General features: G+C 42.6%; 1 protein-coding gene across 1 annotated transcript in view; it reads left to right on the forward strand.

Annotated features, from left to right (window-relative positions):
* CLSTN2 (calsyntenin 2) overlaps window positions 1-24,253 on the forward strand; it is a 734,144-nt gene that overhangs the window by 212,023 nt on the left and 497,868 nt on the right. The window lies entirely within an intron of this gene.

The following is a 24,253-nucleotide window of genomic DNA, read 5'->3' on the forward strand; positions in this document are numbered from 1 at the left end:
ACTACACAAGTGAGTAACTTCTCTTTACCACCACTTACGGATGATCTATTCCTTTGGAGCCTATTTAAGAGTCAAAATTCTAAGATGAGATTGCAGGAAATTGAGAAGTAATAAAGAAACAAATACTATTTTACAAAAGGAAGGCCAATTTGTACATAACTTCAAAGCTGCCTCATAGATACCTTAAATCACTCTGACTGACTTTATTTTTTCTCTCGTTTAACACTTTTTAACTATTCCAAATGGTACCCAACTGGAGTTTTGTGACAAACTTTGTCAAAGCCATTACATTTTGCAAAGTTAGACTAAGGTTTTTCCACATCATTAAATTTTAACATTTCACATTTTCAAGTATTTGGCTACTAACACAGCATTACTTTTAATGAGAAAACTCAAAGCTGATTTCTTGCCAGCTGTCACAGTTAAATAGCTTGACATTAAAAGCTATCAGAGGAAGAGGAAAGCTGTAAAGTGACAGTAATGGCTAAATAAAATATGTTTGTTAGAAAATATATAGATATTACATGTTTATGGTTTCAAAGGCAATATAGTAGTTCAGAGGGCTGTTTCCTTTTAGCGTTAAATATTTCAAACTACATGACAATCACAGTAAAGGGTTTGTATTTGTATATTTGTAAATTTTTCTTTAACCGCTGTTCCTGGTTCTCTTCCCTGTTTCTGCAAGCCTCCTAATTATATTGTGCTTCAGTTACCTACATCCTGGGCTTGTTTGAGGATTAGAAATGAAAAATAAGAATTTCAAGGTGAGCATGGTGTACTATTTTATTACAGGTTGCACCTCTCAAATCTGGCATTCTCTCATCTGGCAACATCCATGATCTGGCATGGATGTTGCCAGATGAGAGAGTAGTGGCCTGGTTCAGGACCCTTATTGGGGCTGGGAGCTGGAGCCCCCACTAGCCCCGAGCCAGTGGGGGCCAGGTGGTAGTGTTGTTGCCTGCCCCACAGAAGCAGGGGCTGTGAGGTTAGCACAGGGCTGGGAGCCAGAGCCCCCACTGGCCCTGCAACAGGATGGGGCTGGGAGCTGAAGCCTGCACTTGCCTGTGGCAGTTTGGGGCTGAGAGGCTGCCACTGGGGCTGGTAGCTGGAGCCCCTGCTGTCCCATGGCTGCCCAGAGTCCTGTAGCAGCCCTTGGGAGCCTGATTTAGGGCCAGAGTCCCAGGGAGAGAGCCTGGGGCTTTAGCAGCTCCAGAGTGCAGGGCTATCTGCTTGCAGAGGCCCTGGACCTCCCCTCATCTGGCAGATTCTCTTGTTCAGGACCTGGCAGGTCCCAAGCATGCCAGATCATCATCATCGTCATCGATCATCATCAATAACCACGGGCTCAGTGCCCGTTGGTGTCTGATGCCTCTCTCACTATTTCCTTCCATCTTTCCCTGTCCAGTGCAGAGTGGTTTAGTTTTTCTAGACTGGCTCCGCACCAATCTGCTACATCATCTATCCATTCTCTGTAGTGTCTGCCTCTCCTATTCGAACCATCCATTATGCCGAATACCAGGGTTTGATTTTTTGTTCATCGTTCATTCTGCAAATATGTCCAAATAGTTGTAGCTTCCATTTTATAACCTTCTGCAGCAGGTTCTCTTTCGGCTGTATCTTCCTATATAATTCCTCATTGGTGACCACCTGCATCCATCCTATTCTCAGCATCTTTCTATAACAACTCCTTTCGAATGCCAAAATTCTTCTTTTCGAATCTTTCGTTATCACCCATGTCTGATATCTGTACAACATGCTGCTGAATACACACATTTTCAAGATGCCCAGCTTTGTTCTTGCTAATTGCTTTGCTTTTCCAGATCTTACCCATCGCCACTCGCTCTTGCTTTCACTATTCTAGTAGCAATTTCCTTCTTACAGTCTAGATCATACGTTACACTGCTCTCCAGATATGTGAACTTCTCTACATTTTCTAGTTCAATACCGTCAACACTAATCTTCCTTCCTATTTTCTTATCTCCAAATACCATTGTTTTTGTTTTATCGATGTTCATTATCAGTCCATGCTGCTTCCCTTCTTCGTTTAACACCCGCACCGTTTTTGCTAGCTTCTCCTCATCTCACTCAAGGATAACTATATCATCTGCCAACCTCAAGTTGTTAATTCTTTTCCCGTGCACAGATATCCCTTCTACCTCTTCCTTGATCTTGTCCATCACTCTCTCCAGACGTGCGATGAAGATACTTGGCAATATTGGATCTCCTTGTCTCGTACCTCTGCTTGTTTTAAACCAACTTCCCAGCTTCCCACATGTTCTCACTGCTGCTTCCGCATTATCACTGATACCCTTCAACAACCGTGTCAGTCTGCAATCCACTCAGTATGCCTCCAACACTGTCCAAGTCACTTTCTGATCTATACTGTCAAATGTCTTTTGAAAATCGATGAAGCAAGTGTATACGTTTTTGTTCTTTCATCAAGCTTTCTCCACTATCAGTCTTAGTGCCAATATCTGCTCTATGGTACTTCTATCTTTTCTGAACCCCAATTGCTCGTCTGTTATGTTCTTCTATCTGCGATCTTAATCTCTCAGTCAGAACCATCATCAGCACCTTACCTAGATGACTTGTTAGGGCAATTGTTCTGTAGTTCTTGCACTCCAATGTACTTCCTTTTGTGGGTACTGTCACTAGCACAGATCTTGTCCATTCCTTAGGTGCCTTCCCTTCTTTCCATGCTATGTTACATAGTCGGAGTATTTCCTAAATCATGCTTTCTCCGCTGTATTTGATCATCTGTCCCGTGAGCTTATCATTTCCAGGGCTCTTGTTGTTCTTTAGTAATTCCTCTGCTTTTTCTACTTCCTCCTTCGAAATATCGGTCTTGCTCTCGATGCTCAGGGGAGATATCTCTTTCAGTTCTTCAATCAGTCACTTTGAGACATTCGGGTCCAACTGTGCTTTGTATAGATCAGTGCAATATCTTGTCCATCACTGCACAATCTTCTCCCTGTTCATGAGCACTTCTTCATTCTCATCTTTCATCACCATTTGCTTTGGTTGCCATTTCCTATTAATATTCGTAATTGTTTTATACATCTCCCTGGTCTTACATTCACCGTAATACCTCTCTCTATCTTCACATTGCTCCTCTAACCATTTCTCCTCATCCTTTCTGGCTGCTTTCCTTACCTCATTGCATTTCACCCTATATTGCTGTTCTGCCATCTCAGAAACATCCTTTCTGATCTTCAACACTCTCTTCCCCTGGACCAATTCAATATCTCCTGGGTAATCCATTTCTTATTGATCTTTTCTTCTTCTGGAACAATCTGCTCAATTTTTCTTCTATAGTGATGGCTGTCCCTGTGACTCTCTTATCTAGGTCTTTCTCTGTGGCGATATTCTTAATCTTCTCTTCGAGTGCTGTTCTGTGTGCATTCCCTGTTTTCTTCCTCACATAGTCTCGCCATGTCTCTTCTTTTCCTAAACTGTCTCTTACATTTTCTTTTGAGTTTTATCTTGATGTTTGTGATCACTAGACTGTGGTCTGAGTCTATATCTGCTCCTTGGAAAGTTCGGCACTGCTGTACTGATGTTATCCATCTTCTTATCAAAATCATATCTGTCATGTCATGACAGATCGTATCTGTCATGAAATAAAAAAAGAACAAGTTAAAAACCATTTGGAAAAATTAGATGTCTGCAAGTCACCAGGGCCTGATGAAATGCATCCTAGAATCCTCAAGGAGCTGATAGAAGAGGTAGCTGAGCCGTTAGCTCTCATTTTTGGAAAGTCATGGGAGACAGGAGAGATTCCAGAAGACTGGAAAAGGGCAAATATAGTGCCCATCTACAAAAAGGGGAATAAGAACAACCCAGGAAATTACAGGCCAGTCAGCTTAACTTCTGTGCCAGGAAAGGTAATGGAGCAGGTAGTTAAGGAAGTCCATCTGCAAGCACTTGGAAGGTAGTAAAGTGATAGGGAACAGCCAGCATGGTTTTGTAAAAAACAAATCATGTCAAACCAACCTGATAGCTTTTTTTGACACGATAATGAGACTCGTAGATAAGGGAGAAGCAGTGGATGTGGTATACCTAGACTTTAGTAAAGCATTTGATACGGTCTCGTGTAATATTCTTATCGACAAACTAGGCAAGTCCAACTTAAATGGGGCTGCAATAAGGTGGGTGCATAACTGGCTGGCTAATCGTACCCAGAGAGTAGTTGTTAATGGTGCTCAATCCTGCTGGAAAAGCATAAGAAGTGGGGTTCCGCAGGGGTCTGTGTTGGGACCAGTTCTGTTCAATATCTTCATTAATGATTTGGATATTGGCATAGAAAGTACCCTTATTAAGATTGCAGATGATACCAAGCTGGGAGGGGTTGCAACTACCTTGGAGGACAGGATCATAATTCAGAATGATCTAGATAAATTGGAGAAATGGTCTGAAGTAAACAGGATGCCGTTTAATAAAGATAAATGTACGGTGCTGCACTTAGGAAGGAATAATCTGTTTCACACGTACAGAATGGGAAAAGACTGTCTAGGAAGGAGTACAGTAGAAAGGGATCTAGGGGTTCTAGTAGATCACAAGTTAAATATGAGTCAACAGTGTGATGCTGTTGCAAAAAAAGCAAACATGATTCTGGGATGCATTAGCAGGTGTGTTATGAACAAGACACGAGAAATCATTCTACCGCTCTACTCTGCACTGGTTAGGCCTCAGCTGGAATATTGTGTCCAGTTCTGGGCACCCCAATTCAAGAAAGATGTGGAGAAATTAGAGAAGGTCCAGAGAAGAGCAACTAGAATGATAAAAGGTCTGGAGAACATGACTTATGAAGAAAGGCTGAAAGAATTGGGCTTGTTTAGCTTGGAACAAAGAAGATTGAGGGGGGACATGATAGCGGTTTTCAGATATCTTAAAGGGTGTCATAAGGAGGAGGGAGAAAACTTGTTCTTCTTGGCCTCTGAGGAGAGAACAAGAGGCAATGGACTTAAGCTGCAACAAGGGAAGTTTAGGTTGGACATTAGGAAAAAGTTCCTAACTGTCAGGGTGGTCAAGTACTGGAATAAGTTGCCAGGGGAGGTTGTGGAATCTCCCTCGCTGGAGATATTTAAGAACAGATTAGATAGATGTCTATCAGGGATGGTGTAGATAGTGGTCGGTCCTGCCGTCGGGGCAGGGGACTGGACTCGATGGCCTCTCGAGGCCCCTTCCGATCCTAGTGTTCTATGATTCTATGTTCTTGGACTTCCCGTCATTTGATCGCCATGTCCACTTCCTACAGTCCTTTTATTGGAATCTCATGTTGCAGATCACCATCTCATGCTCTGTAGCAAACTCTAACAGTCTCTCACCTTGTTCATTTCATTCTCCATATCCAAACCGTCCCATGACTCTCTCCCAACCTTCATTATCTGTTCCAGCCTTCACATTCCAATCTCCTCCAATGATCAACACATCTTTTTTCAGTATCTCCTCCACCGTCTTTGTCAAATCTTTATAGAATAGCCCAATCTCTTCCGCTGTACTGTCCGACATGGGTGCGTACACCTGAATGACTAAGATGTTGAACGGTTTTGCTTTGAATCTCGCTACCATCATTCTTGCACTCACCCGTTTGTATCCTAATAATGCTCTTCTAGCTGTTTTGCTAAGAAGGAATCCAACTCCTGCTTCATGCTTAGTTTCGTTTCCTGACCAAATGACTTCGCAACCACATATCTGTCCTGATGCCATCCCACACATCTCTGCCAGTCCAAGTATGTTGCATCAGTATCTCTCCATCTCCTTCCGAAGCAGCTTTAATCTTCCAGTCGCCCACAGTGTTCAGACTTTCCATGTTTCAGTGGATAGCATATGTGTAAGCTGTAATTTTCTTTCGGTAGCCAACTTATCGACCCAACCCTGATCTCTCAGTTGGTATTGTGGCCCTTGTTCATCCGGACAACATCCGAGCCAGAATCTTTTAACATTTAGTTGTACTGGTATCAGATTTCATTCATAATGTTGTTTGACAGTCAGCGCATCGACACACATCTGACCAACCATCGTCCTCCATCCAGGTTTGGGACTGGCACGGAGCTCGTAGTGGCTTCATGGCGGAGTTATGCCAGATCGGGGAGATGCAGACTGTATCAGTATAGCCCTCAGTACTGAAAATGCTGTTTCTACTCTGACAGTTTAATAAACCAAGTACATTTAACAAAGAATCCAGAAGAACTTCCTCACCTTCCTGTGCTGAGATATTGAAAATGCTGCCCTGCTGTTGAGAGTGGGTGGGGATTTATTGTGAGTTCTCGCTTTTTTCAGGGCAGCTTGTGGTCAGAGTTAATAAAAAGCCCTCCTGCGGGGCAGCCTAGTGGCCAGAGCCAATCAATTCAACTCAACTCTCCCTGCAGCCTTGGGCGTAGTATAACCTAGTGGCCTGCAACCAATCAAGTGGCGTAAAACCCCATATGGAATGGGTAAGGGAGTCCCGGGCCAGGGGACTATCAGCCGTGGAATGGTCCACTATTAGCGCAGCAGGGAATCCCACTCTAACAAGGCTGAGCTCCCCAGGGTCTAAAATTCCCTGCCCTGGGCTGCTTCCTACCCGTGTCTTGGGGTAGTCCTCTCCCTCTCTTCACTCCAGTCTGGGGCTCTCCAGTAGTCCCTCGCGGGTTGGCTCCTGTGGCCCTATATGTTGGTGCATCCTCTCCTGGCGCTCTTGCAGCATCTCCTTCCTCTGCAGCAGCCGGCCTAGACTGACTAGTTCCACAGACTTGGAGCAGGAGCATGCCCACCAAGACCACAGGGGTGGTGCCTCCTCAGCCACATGAGCAAATAACCTCGCTCTGACTCAGTGTGAGGTTGATACACCCCATCACACCTGCCTTTCTCTAATTTTCTGTTGAGATCAGGTAGCAGGCATGCATAGGGGACAGCATCAAAGCTTCTATCCAAGTGTCCTAGGAGCTTCCTCCATTGGACATCTAACATTGTAGTGTGAGAATCTGTGTTGCTTCAAATAGTCTTGTTTTTATTATGATGATAACACATTTGGCTCTGACTCTGCAATGTAATTATGCATGCACTTAAATCCCATTAAAATCATTGTGACTTAAGCATGTACTTAAGTGCTCTGGTGACTCAATGCCTTGTTGAACATAAGAAATACTGAATTAGCTCTTTTATGCAACACTTATACTTCTGATTGCATAAGGAATACTTACTTTTTATTGAATGTTATCTTAATATCTGGTGTAATCTATCATCTATTTTATCAAAGAGAAAATGGTATTACTGCACAGCAGATAAGCACCCTCAGGCATCATCTTGTTATAACTGACATGTACATTTAGTTCTAATTCATTGTTCAACATGAATAAAAAGACAGAGTTCTCACACTGTTTATGGATGGTCTGATCTTACATTGTAGCTTTTGTCTGTGTGTTTTAGCTTGGAGCATGGCTTGCCCTCTTGGATCTTCTACAGAAATCTTTAGTTATCTTGGGCTTTAAGTTGTCATGCTACGCTGCACAATATTTAATTCCTGTGCTTTTTGTTATAGCTGATGATGAACACCCTTGGTTCATCCTTAGGTGAAGATGCATTTGATCTGAAGTAGAAGTCTGGGTAAAGGCTTTGTCATTTCTCCCACCTTTCCATATGCTTCTTCAAACAGCGTATCCGGTCCCATAGGGAGCTGCAGCAATGTTTCCCTTTACCATTATAAATCTAAAGAGAGGTAAACAAGCACTACCAGCCTACCCTGTTCAGCCATTTTGTGTCCCTGTCTACCCAATGAGAATCACTTGCCACCGACAGTAACATTTTAACTGGGTCTGCTTTAGGCATTTAACTCCCAGTGCAGAATTTCCAATGGAAGAAGTCTCCTCAGGACTCCTTTCTGGAGCCACAAGAGTAAAAACATTCTCTATCCTGTCAGCATGGATTTACAATGGAAAGAAAACACCGTGTCAGAGTGTAAATTCTTTGGGATGGGGGATGTGTATGTACAGTGGCCAGCACGGTGGATTCTGACTGCTCCCTGTAAGTGGGTCAAAGAATTAAAAATATCCAGTGTAATAAGTTCTGAAACATGTCCCAGAACTTTTGCGGCCTGCCAATTGGTCTGACCTGTGCTATCTGTGTTGCTGGGGGAGTGCCCATCCCCTCTCCACTGCTTGTCAGGCCAAGGAGGTACTGCTCATCTTAGGGAGGTTTATCCTTGGAGCATGGATCTTTCATTGACCATTAATTCTTACTTCAGATTAAGGTCTGCATTTAAGTAGAGCATGAGCTCAGCACTCTGGTTTGTTTCAGGAAATTTTGAAGCGCTCTCACTGTCTGCAGGTTGATATGATGTTTCAGTGGAGGAAAAAAACACATTTTTTAGTGAAGTACTAAAAGTAATGCAGTTGGGGAGTTACTTTTTCATTGAGAGAAAAAAACAAACTGCCAAGCTGCATGCTTTGCCTTTATTTTCATTTAAAAGCATAACAGGCTTAAATGTAATTATGATCTCAATAGGTCTTTTTAGGCTCAGCACTAAAAATCTGGCAGTACCTCCTCAGTAGCTCTGTTTTCCACTGTAGTGCTATGCTGCATCCTGGAATTAGGGCAGCTTTGCAAGCAGGCGTGCAAGGGACTGGAACCATAACTCAACTTTGTGTCCCACCCTTCCACCCCACATAGGGTTGGTCTACACTTCTGGGGTGGTGGGAGGAATTGATCTAAGTCACTGTCCAGTTGAGTCCCCTTGTACTTCTCATTGAGGTGAAGTGTTGGAGTGTCAACACTAGAGCAATCAGTGGTCAGTTTATCATATTGACCCGCACAGGATCGATCAGCTGGTAGTGTAGACATACCCTTACATTCCATCCAATAGGTATCAGGAGCATATCCCATTCTTTCTTCCTGGGCCCAGCCCCAAGTTCTAGTCACATTCTGAACGTTGACAGAGGAGGGAAGTTTTTGAGATTTATTCTCCCTTCCTAGACCTCAGCAGGAAAGGTCATCATGGGAAAACTTTTCAAGATTTTAACCAGCTTTGTTTTGCATCAGTATAAAACCAAGGTGTTTCGGGAAAAAATGATCAATCAGACAGGGAGAGAGACCTACTCCAGAGTAGCCAGTAGCCTCATAGCTGGGGGACACGCCTAGGATGTGACACACCCAGATTCACTTCCCACCCATCTTTACCCTGACATCTCTGTGCAGCTGCTTAAGATCAGGACATAACCCAACCCATCAATAACACACAGCTTTGTTTGGGTTTCTTATGGTTACCTGCATTCTCACCTGACCTCGGTATCAATTCTGCGATATTGCCACAAAATTCTTTAAAACACCTTTCTCAATCCTTTTCTCTGTTTTTTTTTATGCACCTTATTTCTGTTACCTGTGTGGCAAAAATGTCTCTTTTCCTACTAATTTCAGAAAATGCAGACTTGCAATAGGGACTCTTCTGCGACTACCTAGGAGTGAGTTTCTTGGCAGAAATGTTTTTCCATGCCTTTAACTATTGAATAATGGGGGTCTACTAAGAAAGGCCTGGAGGTTGGGATACTGAGCAGTCACACTAGCATCAATTCCACAGGAATCAGTGGAATTATTCTGCATTTAATCCAGTGTAACTAAACACAGTATTAAGCTACTTGCATTCTGAAAGATTTCATATTCGTACTCTGTCTGAGAAATAAAAAATATCCCAGCTAAATATTGGGCAGTAGGGAATTCCCAGCTACAAATGAAGCAAATGTTGTATGTGAAAAATGAGTGTCTTAAATAATTCTTTTCCTATTGGAGATAGAGCACTTCTTTATGTTACATTTGTGTTTTGATATTTTTATATGCCTCTATACCACTAGACAGCAGTATTTCGTTGAAACCTTCTGATTATGTTTCTTATTGATCAGTGTGCTGAAGACAGGTCTAGGTACGAGCAATGATCTATGAACTCCCAGGAGATCCCTGGTGCATGAATTTAAAGCTCTTGGATAGTTCGAGAATAATAGCTAAAGCTTGGGACAATTTAGAGTGTCTGAAATAGAATTAACGAGCTTGACAATTCAAATCAAAGGCTTTGAAAGTCTAACTTCAGCTTAGTTTTGTGTTAATTTTTCTTCAGTATGCCACTAGAAGACTGTAATATTACAACCATAATCCGTATGTCAGATATCAAAATAAAAGCTTTTAGTTTGCAATAGTATAGACAGAGCCCTGCACTAAATCTATTTTTTGTTCAGAAAATCTAGAAATTTTAAACCTCCCAGTTTCTTTAGATGTTTTTGTTTAGACTAAACTGGTCTAGACTAAGTGAAACCCTGGAGTCCTTTAAACTTGCAGACCCAACATGGTTCCTGTACCCACTTCTGAACAGACTCCCATTAACCGCTGCGTAGCATGTTTGAAATCAGGTTGACTAATGGTGTATCATATCCCATTAAGTCAGCCTTCTACTTCTTTGCCTCCTCGAAGAGAGTATGTTGGGTGCCTAAAAGGGCAGATAAAAGTAGAACTCAGTTTTGGAGTTCTGGCTTCCTCACATCCCTTGACTGTGACACCTACAGTACTGGTATAGAGATGTGTTTTGGTTCCCTTCCAAAGTCAGGCCTTGTTGACACTTCCACTTATGTCAGCAAATTGTTTTTGTTGCTCAGGGGTGTGGTTTTTTTCACATCCCTAACACACACCCTGGAACAGCATAAGTGCTCACATGCACAGAGCTTTGTTGGCAGGAGATGGTCTCCTGCCAACATAACTTCCACCACTGGACAATGTGGTTTTGTGTCAGTGCGGGGTCATGTCTCCTGTCAGCATAAAGTAGCTACACTAGCAATTGTACAGAAGCACAGCTGTAGTTTGCAAGTGTAGACATGGCCTCAATAATATCCTTAGTTACCATGCCATAGTACTTGTGATTTTACAGTTCTTCCCTTTACTATAATGCAAAACTGCTGTGGTAAGTGAGATGCAATGTAATGGGTATCCATCTGTAAATGCTGATGCTGAAAGCATATCTGCACTTTTTGAAGTATAGCATAGATACAGAAACTAGGCCTACTGCTACTGACATGTCTATGGTAGATGACTACCATCTTTTAGGGATTTTCGTAATCTTAGCCTGTTGACTCTGTCACTTCAGCTAATGAATCTCTGACCAATACTGAATGAGACGGGAGATTTATGGAAAGCAGAAAGCTTCCATCAAACTACGTGCTCTTGGGTCAAGTAAAACATTGTATAAGACACGCCCTCCCCTTCTAACCTAATGATTGCAGTGGATGATGCATCCTAGGTTAAACATTATGAAACCTATAGAAGAAGGGATAGGTGCTTAACAAGAAAATCATTAGTAAATAATTCTTTCTTTGCTCAGGGTCTCCTTTTCTGTTCTCTCCTTTCCACTTTCCTCCCTTCTGTGGTTAAATCGATTTGTTATTCGATCAAACAAAGCAGCAGAAATGGAGCACTTTAAAGACTAACAACATGATTTATTCAGTGATGAGCTTTCGTGGGACAGACCGCTTCATCAGATCCAAGGGTACGATGTCCACCTTTTTGCATTTGGAGAGAAGGATGATGTCTGTCTGGATCTGAGCAAGTTTTTTCATATAGTTGATGGATCTCCATTCCAAACAGCTAAATGTAGTGCCATGCATGTTGAATGGTAACAGAGAGGTGGTAACAGATCTGATGAAGTGGGTCTGTTCCATGAAAGCTCATCACCAAATAAATAAAGTTGTTAGTCTTTAAAGTGCTACATTTCCGCTGCTATTTTTTTCTTTTTTTATGGAGTACAGACTGACATGGCTACCTCTCCATTGTTTGTTCAATTAGTTAGCTGGGAAGTATCATGATAAAAGAGGAAGTGGTAGGGCTGAAATATATACCTGTGTAGATACAGTTCTCATATATCCTTGATTGCTGGATTTTCTATATCCTGTATGGAACAACAGGATGAGGATGCTAACTTACTATTAGGCAACATTTGTGTAAAGGTAATGTTAAACTATATTTCCTTCCCTTTACTAGGACTTTTAATATTCCTATAATAGTATGTTATATAAAACTTTCTCATTCTCTGAATGCTTTTGAGTGCTCCTCATAGTACTCAAACATGCCCTATGTATTTCCAGTAAATGCATGTAATATTTTATGAAGCTATTTATTTAATTTCACTTTGGAGGCTCCTGGCCAATAAAGAGAATGCTATATCGCTGTAAAGCAGCTTAGCTGGAAACATGTACTTTTTTTTTTTTTTCATTTTACAAACTCGTGACTCCCAAGTCATCAGCAAAATTATCATGACTCAGGAGAGATAAATCCTGTTTGTTATTGTCTGTGTAGGTACTCTCTGGTCCCTACACTGTATACTAGATTTTTCTTTCACAGAAACCTCCTTAACTGTGTTCACTTGTTTTACAACTTCTGCTGTTTTTATTCCCCTTTGTTCTTTTCCCCATGGAAATTGGGGCTTTCCCAATTTAAATGCAAAGCACTATAACTTCTGTATGTCTTATATGCCAGGAACTGCCCAAGTCATCAGTCCTTGTTTCAGAATCTAGTGAATTATTCTTAGAGTCATATTGCATCAATGATATATTGACCATTTTCCTGATAGAATGTTTGTATCTTGCATTTTTGGTGCCTTTGCTGTTGACACTTTCCTCTTCTTGCCCCCTCCCATTTAGTACTAAATTTGGGCTCACCTTTGTCTTTACTCTAGCGCAGAAGATTATAAGGGACTTGAATGGTAATCTCTTAGGGTAGGTCTGCACAGCCAAAGTTATTTCAAAATACAAACACAACACAACCACTAATTCAAAATAATTTCAAAATAGCAGTTGGCTTATTTTGAAATTGGCAAACCTCATTCTGCAAGGAATAGTGCCTATTCAAAATAACTTTTGAAATAGGTGCTGTTAAGACAGGGAATAGCACATCCAACGGCTTTATTTCAAAATAGTCTCTGTGTAGATGCTATGTTTTGAAATCTCTAAGTGCAATTTTGAAATGCATTTTGTGTGTAGCAACTTTATTTGGAAATAAGCAGTTCTGTAATAACTTATTTTGAAATAAAGCTGCTGTGTAGATTAGACCCTTAGTCCTGATCCTGCAACGTGCAATTATTTAAAATGCTACAGTCTCATCAGGCTCCTGTTGTTAAATTCAAACCATTAGACATGTAAGTTTAACACCCCCACTCTGCAAAAAAAACAAAAAACAAAAAAAAAAACTTCTGAGGTTTAAATCCATAAATATGCTTTTTTTTTTTAAGATTCGCTTACCCATTTCAAAAGCCACCAGAAAAATGATTCATCAGGGAGTTGCTCAGAAACATAATCTTGTAATTATGATGATAACATGTAGCTATAGAGAGTAATCCCCTCACCATGCTTATCAAGTGTTTTTCGTGTCTGTTACTAGTTATATGGCTCTGATAGCCTGCTGGATTATCCTGGTTTGTGTTTAATAGTGGACAGCACAGTCACCTTCTATAAGGTCACCTGAGCAGGCAAAGTCCAATTTCCCACACTGCAAGCCCACTATCTCAGTACAATATTCAGCAAAAAGAGAAATCCACACATCTTGTTCTCCTCACAAAAAACCACCTGTGTGGCAAGGAAAAGCCCACGGCGACAACAACAGTTTTCAGAGTAATTTTTTGAAAGAAACATAAAACATAGAAACATCACAGTTTTCATGGAACACATACTTTCTACAAAACCCAAGTTTTAGAAAATAACTCTTTGAAGCGAATAAACAAAGATGGATAAAGTGAAAGTATGTAGCACAGAAATCCTTTCTCTACATTTTGTAACACAGTAAATATCTCCCTAGCTAGCTGCTCTGGTTTTATCAGCAAAGTTCCTGCAAAAATAACGCGCGAGAATGCATTTATTTCCAAAATGTATGACAAGAGTTGCAGTGCATAAAATAGTTTTCACTTTTGTACCTTTATCTGCCTCTAGGTATATCGTCCAGATCCTCAGCTGGTATAAATTACCATAGCTTCATTGCTTTTAATAGAGCCATATAGATTTTAAACAGCTGTGGTTCTGGCCCATAAATATTATGCATTACAGAAACAGAGTAGAAACATATGGCGGCTAGTGAATCTTGGGTGAAGTTAAGATCAGTGTTGACCTGAGAAGTGCATTTTGAGTAAAACATTAACATTAATCTTAACTATCTTGATTTTAACCCACACATGAAGTCAGTGGATGTTTCTTGCATTTCCTTATTGGCTAGAAATCACTTAACTGACAGAAGCTGAAGAATGATAGTATGGAACATGAAGAATGTTTAGCACCCAGTGATGAATCAGTGAGGTTAATTTAACTACCAATGTTTCTAAAATTACTGCTATATCTTTTCACATTTGGTAGGCTACCATATTTTGTTACATGAATAGTGCATTGTAGATATTTTAAGACAGACATGATGTTTAGGACACTTACGTTGACAAAAATCTCTCACAATTTTATACTGTGATATTCGAGAGCTCAGCATTTGTTAGAAGATAAGAATATAAGAATGGCCATACTGGGTCAGACCAAAGGTCCATCCAGCCCAGTATCCTGTCTGCCGACAGTGGCCAGTGCCAGGTGCCCCAGAGGAGGTGAACCTAAGACAATGATCAAGCGATTTGTCTCCTGCCATCTGTCTCCAGCCTTTGACTAAAGGCTCGGGGCACCATACTTTACCCTTGGCTAATAGCCATTTATGGAGCTAACCTCCAAAAATGTATCAAGCTCTTTTTTAAACTCAGTTAGAGTCCTGGCCTTCACAGCCTCCTCTGGCAAGGAGTTCCACAGGTTGACTGTGCGCTGTGTGAAGAAAAATTTTCTTTTATTAGTTTTGAACCTACTACCCATTAATTTCATTTGGTGTCCTCTAGTTCTTATATTATGGGAACAAGTAAATAACTTTTTAATGTTCACTTTCTCCACACCATTCATGATTTTATATACCTCTATCATATCGCCCCTCAATCTCCTCTTTTCTAGACTGAAAAGTCCCAGTCTTTCTAGCCTCTGCTCATATGGGACCCTTTCCAAACCCTTAATCATTTTAGTTGCCCTTTTCTGAACTTTTTCTAATGCCAGTATATCTTTTTTGAGGTGAGGAGACCACATCTGCACGCTGTACTCAAGATGTGGGCGTACCATAGTTTTATATAGGGGAAGTATGATATTCTTCATCTTATTCTCTATCCCTTCTTTAATAATTCCTAACATTCTATTTGATTTGCTGACTGCCGCTGCACACTGCGTGGATGTTTTCAGAGAACTATCCACTATAATTCCAAGATCCCTTTCCTGATCTGTTGTGTCTAAATTTGCCCCCATCACATTGTATGTATAATTGAGGTGGAAAGATGTAGTGTACAGCCATTTTGGTTCAACTAACAGTAGGGTGTCCATCCATCCCGTGTTGGGTGGGATGGTCCTGTATTTGGGATACCAAAAAAGCATCCCAACTTACTTTTCAAAAGGGATGAATGGTCCTGTATTTAGGCCCTTGTGGGGGGGGGGGGTCAGGGAGGGAGCGCCCGCTCCCGCTGCTTCCCTAGGGCTCTCGGTCCAAGAGCACCCACTGCCATCACTTCTGTGGGGCTCCGGGCTGGGAGCTCCTAGGCTGCCACCTTCCCAGGGCTTCTGATGGGGGGAGCGCTGGCAGCTACCACTTTCCCGGGGCTGGGTGGGGGGCACCAATTCCCCAGGGCTTGGTGGAGCCACCCTTCCCCCACATATCTCCCTGTCCCATATTTGGGGCAGGGAGATAAGATCAGCCTAATTAACAGTCAATGTAAATAAGTGCATCTCTTAGAATTCTAATGTTATGAGTGGAAGGTTGGTTATTTTCAACTTCCAATTTGACTTGGTCATGGAGATTACATAACTTGGGGATATATCCTGCAAGATGCCAAGCACCAGCCAAAATCAGAGTTATAGGGCTATTCACTACTTTCTAGAAAATACTTAGTACCTTGCAGGTGAGCAGAATCAATTCTTTTGCATTGTTTGAAAGAAATCAAACAAGTTTAGGTGACACACAGAAAACCAAGTAAAATATTTTTGACTAAAAATGGTTGACAGGAATGATGGACAAACAAGTAGTTGTCTGGTTGGAGGCAGCAGAAGTTTGCACAATTGAGAATTCTCCAGCTATGGCGTTTTTATGGAAGAATGGCACACAGGTCTGATACTGTCATTTACTAAGGAAAGTGTGGAAATTCTCTGTATTTATAGTAGGAGACAGAGATCAATCTATTGAGTTTATCTAAGAGAAGGTAGAGTGGTGATTTGACCATTGTCTATAGCCCACAGCATCCGGAAAGATTTGTGGTGATTAGTGCTTTAGTCTAGCAGGAGAAGTATAATGGGATCCCATAGGTAACAGACAGGGCAGTTAATAGAAAATGTGACAATGTTCTTCTGTTGAAGAATGCTGACTTTTGTTAAAATTGGAAGTTCCTTGGGGATGTAGTTGATTTAGATTAATTTTGACTCAAACCTGAACAGCTTCCTCCCAGTATGCCTGTGCTTCTTCAAGTGGTCCCTGTGGGTGCTAAATGTCAGGTGTTGGGCCCACCATGGTGATGCAGTTTGGACATTTTCATGCCATAGTTAGCTGGACTACATATGTGCAGGAGCTTGCTGGGATCATCGCATGCTTTTGGTCATGTGCGTGATCCGGTCCAAGCTAATTCCTCTTAACTGCCAGTGGCCATGGACTTTGCTTGTGCTCCAAAGCATGCCTGAAACAAGAGTTAAAAATTGTCTGTAAATAGTTTGCCTTACCTTTTTCCAGCATTTTAAGAGTTCCTTCATTGTATTTTTTTTTTAAAAATGAGGGAGAAGGGAGAAAAGGAGGAGATTTTAATAAGTTAAAACTTATCTGCAATTTGCTTAAGAATGGTTCTTATTGACTGTTAATGATTATTTACAACTGCTAAGTACTCTTAACTACTGTTTGCTAGTCATAAATATATACTTTTTAAAGCCTATAAGAGTCACCTTTTTTTTTTTTTTTTTTTTTTTTTTTACAAATAACAGTATGTGTGTGTGTGTATATTAGGGTATATGGTGTAGAATGGTAGTGTGGGTCCTCCTTGTTTTGAGGTCCAATAAATAATCTAGAATTGTAGGTATGGGGGTCTCCCGTGTGTCTAATTGTCTGGAGGAGCACCTGGATGTAAACCATTTCCATTTATAGATGTACGTCTTTCGTGTGAAGTCCATCTGCTACATGTCAATATTCAAGGTCCACAGTCTGAGCATGACTTACCTGCATGAGGACAGCCTGGAAGGTAGACTTTCCCACGTTGAACCAGTTGCCCACTGAGTGGTGGCTGTTGGGGGTGGCGAACTTACAGAGGGCAATGGTGACCCACTTCTCTAGGGGATGTTGGGCCACATCTGGGTGTCCTGCCTGTGGATGGTGGGGGTGAGCCAGGTGGAGAGCTTCAGGAAGGTTTCCTTCCTTATGCAGAAGTTGTGGAGCCACTGCTGGTTGTCCCACTGCCCCATGACCAGCGGTCCCACCAGTCTGAGCTGTGGTGTACCTCCAGACCCGACTGGTTACCCAGGTGGGGTCCTTGGTGGCAGGTCTGTTCCACCAGAGGAGGTGGAGGGCATCTGCGACAAGGGTGATCAGCAGCTTGAGCATGCGGAAGTGGTTCCAGTGGGAGCCCAGGGGCTTGCATGTCACCATGACTAACTGGAAAGATCAAACTCACAGCTAGTGTTGGAGCCATGCAGTAGGTTTGCTGTCTCTCCAGCAGGTAGGCAAGCCTAAGCATAGGCTGGGGATGTGGGTGAGAGGAGTCCCTATAAGGGCATGCCTGGCCAGGTCTCCTGGAAGGGCTTGCTGGCCATGTGACCCTGTCTTCCAGGGTTTTGGGGCCAGTTCAGTCGAGAAGGCAGCCGGGGCTCTTTTGATTCTGTGGCTGCAATCAGTCAACAGAAGTTTTGTCAGAAGATCTCTTCCGACAGTGACTTCTGTCAAGAGATCACTGTAGTGTAGAAGTAGCCTTCATGTTTCCGCCTATGACATGGCTCCCTTCAGGAAACTGTTGTTTTTTTCTTCCCACCCTTCACGATGAGGCATATCAGTACATAAATAGCTAGAAGTATTAGGAATGTTTTGCATAAAGGTGTTACTAGTATGTATGTATATTAGTATGACAGGATTTCCTGATGCCATTTTACAAGCCAAAGGAGAGTCTTGTGCTTGGGAATCATTCTAACTCTCTTTAATGACTTTGTCCTTTACCACTGAAGTGAATGTGAGTATTACCATGGGAGTAAGATTGAATTTCAGGTAAGTAGGGTGATTAATCCTGAAAAACTGGTCTGACACTTGTTCTGATTTTAATCATAAAAATACCATAGGTATTTCCAAGCATGCTCTCCCTGTGAGAAATTAACACAAAAGTTTTAATGATCCTGTGAATTACTGTAAAAGAACTAATCTCAATAGTTTTGTATGTACAAGTATAAAATTCACAAGGCTGAACAATTAACATGTAGTTGGTATAAATATTCTGATGCAGCAATATATGTTCAATATTATTATTTTATTATTAGTTACTTTGTAAAAGGTCTTCATTACAAATATCAAAACATCCAGATCTTAGGGACGTCTTTGCTTCTCCTTCTTGATCTGCTCCAGCACGTTTCCATAGAAAATCAACATCCACATGGTTGAAAACAGCTGCTGTTAAAAAGTGATATTTTTTTTTCCTGTTTGGTATCATGCATTGTCTACTGCAAGCAGGGTTTATCTATACCTGACACTAACGTTGAAAACTCTGTACATCTTTGGTTGCCATTTAGGTAACATAATGTAGAACAAATAACTTTCCAGGTTCCTTTCTTCCAATTTCACTAGACTGGTTTTTGAATTTCACTTTTAACATTCCCTTATTTTGTTGGTGTTAATGGAAGTCTGTCTAGTGTAAGAAGATGGTCTTGTTTAAAGAACAGGAGGCTGTACTTTGTGTTTGAGGAGGGGAGAAATGTGTATTTCAGCCAATGTTAAACAACTCTTGATGTGTCGTAAAAGAGAGGAAGCCGTGCTAGTCTATACACTATCAAAACAAAAAGCAGTCAAGTAGCACTTTAAAGACTAGCAAAATAGTTTATCAGGTGAGCTTTTGTGGGACAGACCCACTTCAGCCAGGCTATGGTCTGAAGAAGTGGGTCTGTCCCACAAAAGCTCACCTAATAAACTATTTTGCTAGTCTTTAAAGTGCTACTTGACTGCTTTTTGTTTTGAGCTCTTGATGTGTGTAAGTTCTGAAGACAAAAATTAATTCACTGAGCGTGATGGGGAACGAACCCCTTGGGATGTGCTGATATTGCCACTAACATCCACCTTCTTGCTTCTGTGGCTCTCCACCACCCTGTCCTGCTGGGCCAGATCCTCTGGACTCCTCCAGCCAAGGTACAGAGTTGGAGTAACTGCTCCCCTGCAGAGCAATGCAGACACTGTTTAAGCACAGCTCTGGGTGGAAGCAGTTCTAGGGCAAAGCACCCAGGGAATTAGCTTCCCAGAAGGTATCAAACCCCCAGATAAATGTGTGTCTGTCTGTCCTCTGTGTGTGTGTGTGTGTGTGTGTGTGTGTGTGTGTGTGTGTGTGTGTGAAAAAGATTTGCACAGGGAAGGCTTATTAGGTAAGCTCGCTTTATCAATGAAAGGGATAACATGCACTGTGGTAGATTTCCCTGGGTAGTAACAGTTTACGCTGGGCTTGATTATAAACCACAGAGATTTTATTAAGCAAGACCGATGGATTTAAGTGGTTATAGATAAGGGCAAACAGATCAAAGTCAGTTCCAAATCATAAATATAAACGAGGGATGAGGGGGATTCCAAAAATTTAAATGGTCACATCCCACACCTTTCTACTATATTAATGGAGGGGATGTGAAATCTGGGACATAAGTTTGTTGCAAAAGGGAGCTCAAAGCAGGGAATTTGGGATGCAGGGGACATGTAGGGGCTGGGCTGGGTTTTGGCTGAAGGAAGGTTTGTGAGCTGGGGCAGGTGCTAGGTGCAGGCTCTTGCTGTAAGGTGCTTACTACAGTAGACCCCCAACCAGCAAGATTTTGACTGACATGAAAGTACACTCTTGAAATAACACAAGTCGAAATCATGAGTGGCAGGGAGCTGGGAACCAGGCAGCAGTCTGGCTCCCGAAACCCTGCTGCTTGCAGGAGCCGGGAAACTGACCAGTGCTGCTGTGCCTCTCGGGTTCCTTGGCTCCCACAACTGGTGGGTAGCTGGGAGACAAACACAGCAGCATGGTCATTTTCACAGCTCCCCGCCACTCACAGAAGCTGGGGAACTGATCAGTGCTGCTACACCTGGCTCTGGGCTCTCTGCAGCTCATGGGAGCAGGGAGCTAGGTGCAACCAGGACCAGGGGACCCAAAGGCAGCAGGGCCACTCCCTACAAGGTCCCAGCTTATGCAAAATTTGACTCACACATGGTTGCCCAGGAACCCAACCTACATGTAAGTCAGGGATCTACTGTTTAGGCAGCACCTTGCTGGGAGCCCAGTGGGACCCTTGAGCAGGGTTTCTGGCTGCTGCAGCCCCACAAACCACTCAAAGTGGCTGGCTGCTGGGGCCAGCATGTCTCTCTTTGTGGGGAGATGGACAGTGGGTCTACACATGCTGCATGCACCCATAAGCCCTCCTCTTGCACCTCCCATTGGCCAATAAATGGCCAATGGGAGCTGAGTGGATTGTGCTGGGGGTAGGGCAGCATGCGGAGACTCCCTCTCTTACCAAGGGGCCTGCCATGCTGAGACACACATGTGGGGCTGTGGCAGACAAGCAGCTGTATTTTGCCCCCCTCTGCTATAAGGCGGATGCAGAATTGGTTGGAGAAGCATAGACAGAGAGCAGTTATTAATGGCTCTTAATCAAACTGGAAGAATATATTGATTGGGGTTCCACAGGAATCTATCTTCATAAGTGAATTGATAATGGCATAGGAAGTACATTTCTAAAGTTTTCTGGTGAGCTGGGTGGAGCGGGAAGTGGTTTGGATGATAGGATTGAAATTTGAAATCATCTTGACAAAATGGAAAGATGCTCTGAAATAGGGTGAAATTCAATAATAACAAATACAAAGTTCTCCAGTTAGAAAGGAATAATCAATTACACAACCTAAAATAGGACAACAGGTTAGTGGATTACAAACTAAATATGAACCAACAATGTCATACTCTTTATTCAAACAAACAAACAAACAAACATCTTTGTCTTGTCTACTAGCAGTAATATCATAAGCAAAATATGAGACATAATTGTTTCACTCTACTAAGCACTGGTAAGGCCTCAAGAGAAGTACTGTGTCCAGTTGGGCATCATGCTTGGGGGAAAGATATGGATACATTGGAGGAATTCCAGAGGAGAATAACAAAAATAATTAAAGACCTATTAGGAAACAAACCAACCAAAAAAAGACTTGCTTAGTCTGGAGAAGAGGAGGCTGGGCAAGGAGGAGAACATAATAGTCTTCAAGTATGTAAAGAGCTCTTATTAAGAGTAAAATGATAAATTCTTCTTCTTTACTAGGGAGCTCAGAAGTAATGACCTTCAAGTGAAGCAAGGGAGATTTAGGCTGAACATGAGGGGGAAAATATCCTAAGTGTACTTAGGAAGGCTGTGGAATCCATGTCATTGAAGATTTTTTTAAAAAAACAGATTATTATATTCAGACTGCTGTGATGGTTGAGAGAACACTTCGTCCTGCCTCAGTGCAATTAATGATCTATCAAGGTTCCTACCCCTGCCTTTCTTTACAGCTGATGTCCCAAAACTGTTCTCCATGTGCCTCTCTCTCATTGCCATCACATTTTGGCCGCCATCCCATCCCTAGCCAGCAACCACTGCACACCATGCCCGCCCCTTCACAATCCAGCCCTGCAGACTCACACAGCCATCCATGTGTGGTTTATCCTTACTGATCTGCAGCACCCATTGCACAGCAGGTCAGACCGCATGGCTGCACATGATACCCGGCCATAAATCTGTACATGATCTCACCTCTTCTTCCTGCCTCTCTCCTCCCCACAAACTGCAGAAGTGTCATGATGAATTAGTTGTTTTTAATAAATGAATTTATTGGGTTTGAAAGAATATTTTATTTCAGTACAGGAAAAGCAAGCACACCCCAGCAAAGCAACAGGCACTATTGTACTAAGTGTGTCCTGGGGACAGTCCACCACTAGAGTTGCAGTCTCTGCACTCCCGTGCTTGGCAACAAATATTACTGACTTTCAGCATCAAATTGCTGCCCCCAGGCTTCCCTGATCATTATGACATCACAATGTGTGCCTTCAATAGCTCCAGTCTCAAGCTGTTCAAATTCAGTCTCCAAGTTCCTCAGCAGTCCAGCCCTGAGTGAAGCCTTCATGTACCCCTTCACAAATATCATATGGCTATAAGCGTTAGGATGTGTTCCTCAGCCAGGTCCAATTTCCCATACAGACATTACCAGTGGGTTTTTAAGTGACCCAAAGCACACTCCACTGTCACAATGCACTTGCTGAGCCCATTGCTGAGCTGCTCCTTACTGCTGTTGAGAGTCTCATTGTGTGTCTTCATATGCCATGGTATGAAGGGGTAGGTGAACCTCCCAAGACCACAGTGAGCATTTTGATTTCCTGCACGGTGATCTTTTGGTCTAGGAAGAAAGTCTCTTTTTGCAGTTTCCTAAATAGGACATTGCTCCAAAAGATGCATGCATCATGCATCTTTCCAGACCAGCCTACGTTAATGTCTGTGAAATGTCCACAAGTGCCTGGAGAGCCATGGAGAAATGCCCATGCTGGTTAATGCACTTGGAGACCAGGTGTTCTGGTGCTGGAGTTGGGATATGAATGCCATCTGTCAACCCTCTGCAATCTCTCAAACCATCTGAGCAAAGCTGTCCATAGTTGACCACATGTGGCCCAGAGCAATGGTCTTTCAGAGCAGGAGGGGACTGATGCCCCTGCGTGCTTCCATCAACTTGAGTCCAATGGTTGACCTTCACACTCCAAACTGATTGTTGACCATTTGCTAGTTGTCTGGAGTAATCAGCTTCCATAGTGCAACTGCCATTTGCTTCTCCACCAATGGGGCTGCTCTGAATCTCATGTCTTTGCACTGCAGGACAGGAGTGAGCTCATCACCGTTCCCATGAAAGTGGCTTTCCTGATTTGAAAGTTCTGCAGCCACTGCTTGTCATCGCAGACTTGTCATCTCAGATGGGATACCAGTGGTTATTTCTGAAGCCCAAAAGAGCCATTCCACTGTGGTTGGCATCTCCATGAATGTCCCAAGAAATCTCATATTGTGTGTCTGATACATGGCAAACTCCCTGTCTAACGCCTCATCATCACTCTGCAGCTTAAGGAAAAACTCAGTTGCCATGTGTAACTTATTAGTGTGGCCTATCAGCGTTCTCTTCAGCCATTCAGGATCCCTTCCTTCAGATTAGAGAGGCATAGTGTGCAGCCCAAAAACCATTGACAGATAGTGCCAAATGCAGATAGAAGCACAGGGACGGGGGGATGTAAAATGATGCACCACAGGGCACTGAGACAGGACCCAGGATGCTCCATGGTTCCTCCCCCACCACCACCTCTGCCTTCCTACAAGTCTCAATGGTGGATGAGGAAGAGGTGCTCTGGGGGATAGGTGCCCACAGTGTACCTCTCTGAATGCTGTTGCTCGTGGTACACGTGTGTCATGCTTCTGCCCTGATAGCTGATGGTGTAGACACACAACAACAGTTTTACTGCTGCGTTCTGTTACTGACAATGCTTTACATCTGCTAGTGTAGGTAAAGCCACTACTTTCTTCAGCCATGTCCTGGAGCATTGCGTAACTGCACATGAAGGTGGAGCTGGTGAACTGTCCTTGCTGTGTACTTATGTCTGTGCAAATTATGCATCTGCATGGGTACTTGTACTCCCACAGCCAGGCCGTCACCCAGCCAAGGTACTACCACTGAGATCCTGTTTGTGGCTTAGTCTGAGTCCAACAAACAGATTGATATAGAGAGATGATCACACACAAGGAAATCACAGCCAGTCAGGATGTAGCTAGAAATGATGAGCCCTAAAGATATATTCTCCAGTCCTGATATCAGGGCTGTGTTAGGAGCATGTCCCTTAATTGTCCTCCTTATAAGTCCAAACTGATCTCCATCTTCCTGTAAGCCTTGTGATAGCTCACGAGGATTGTTGGAAATTGCTGAAACAGACATACCAAGTTATGAAACT

Source organism: Carettochelys insculpta, chromosome 10, assembly GCF_033958435.1.
Source record: "Carettochelys insculpta isolate YL-2023 chromosome 10, ASM3395843v1, whole genome shotgun sequence".
Classification (NCBI taxonomy): Eukaryota; Metazoa; Chordata; order Testudines; family Carettochelyidae; genus Carettochelys; species Carettochelys insculpta.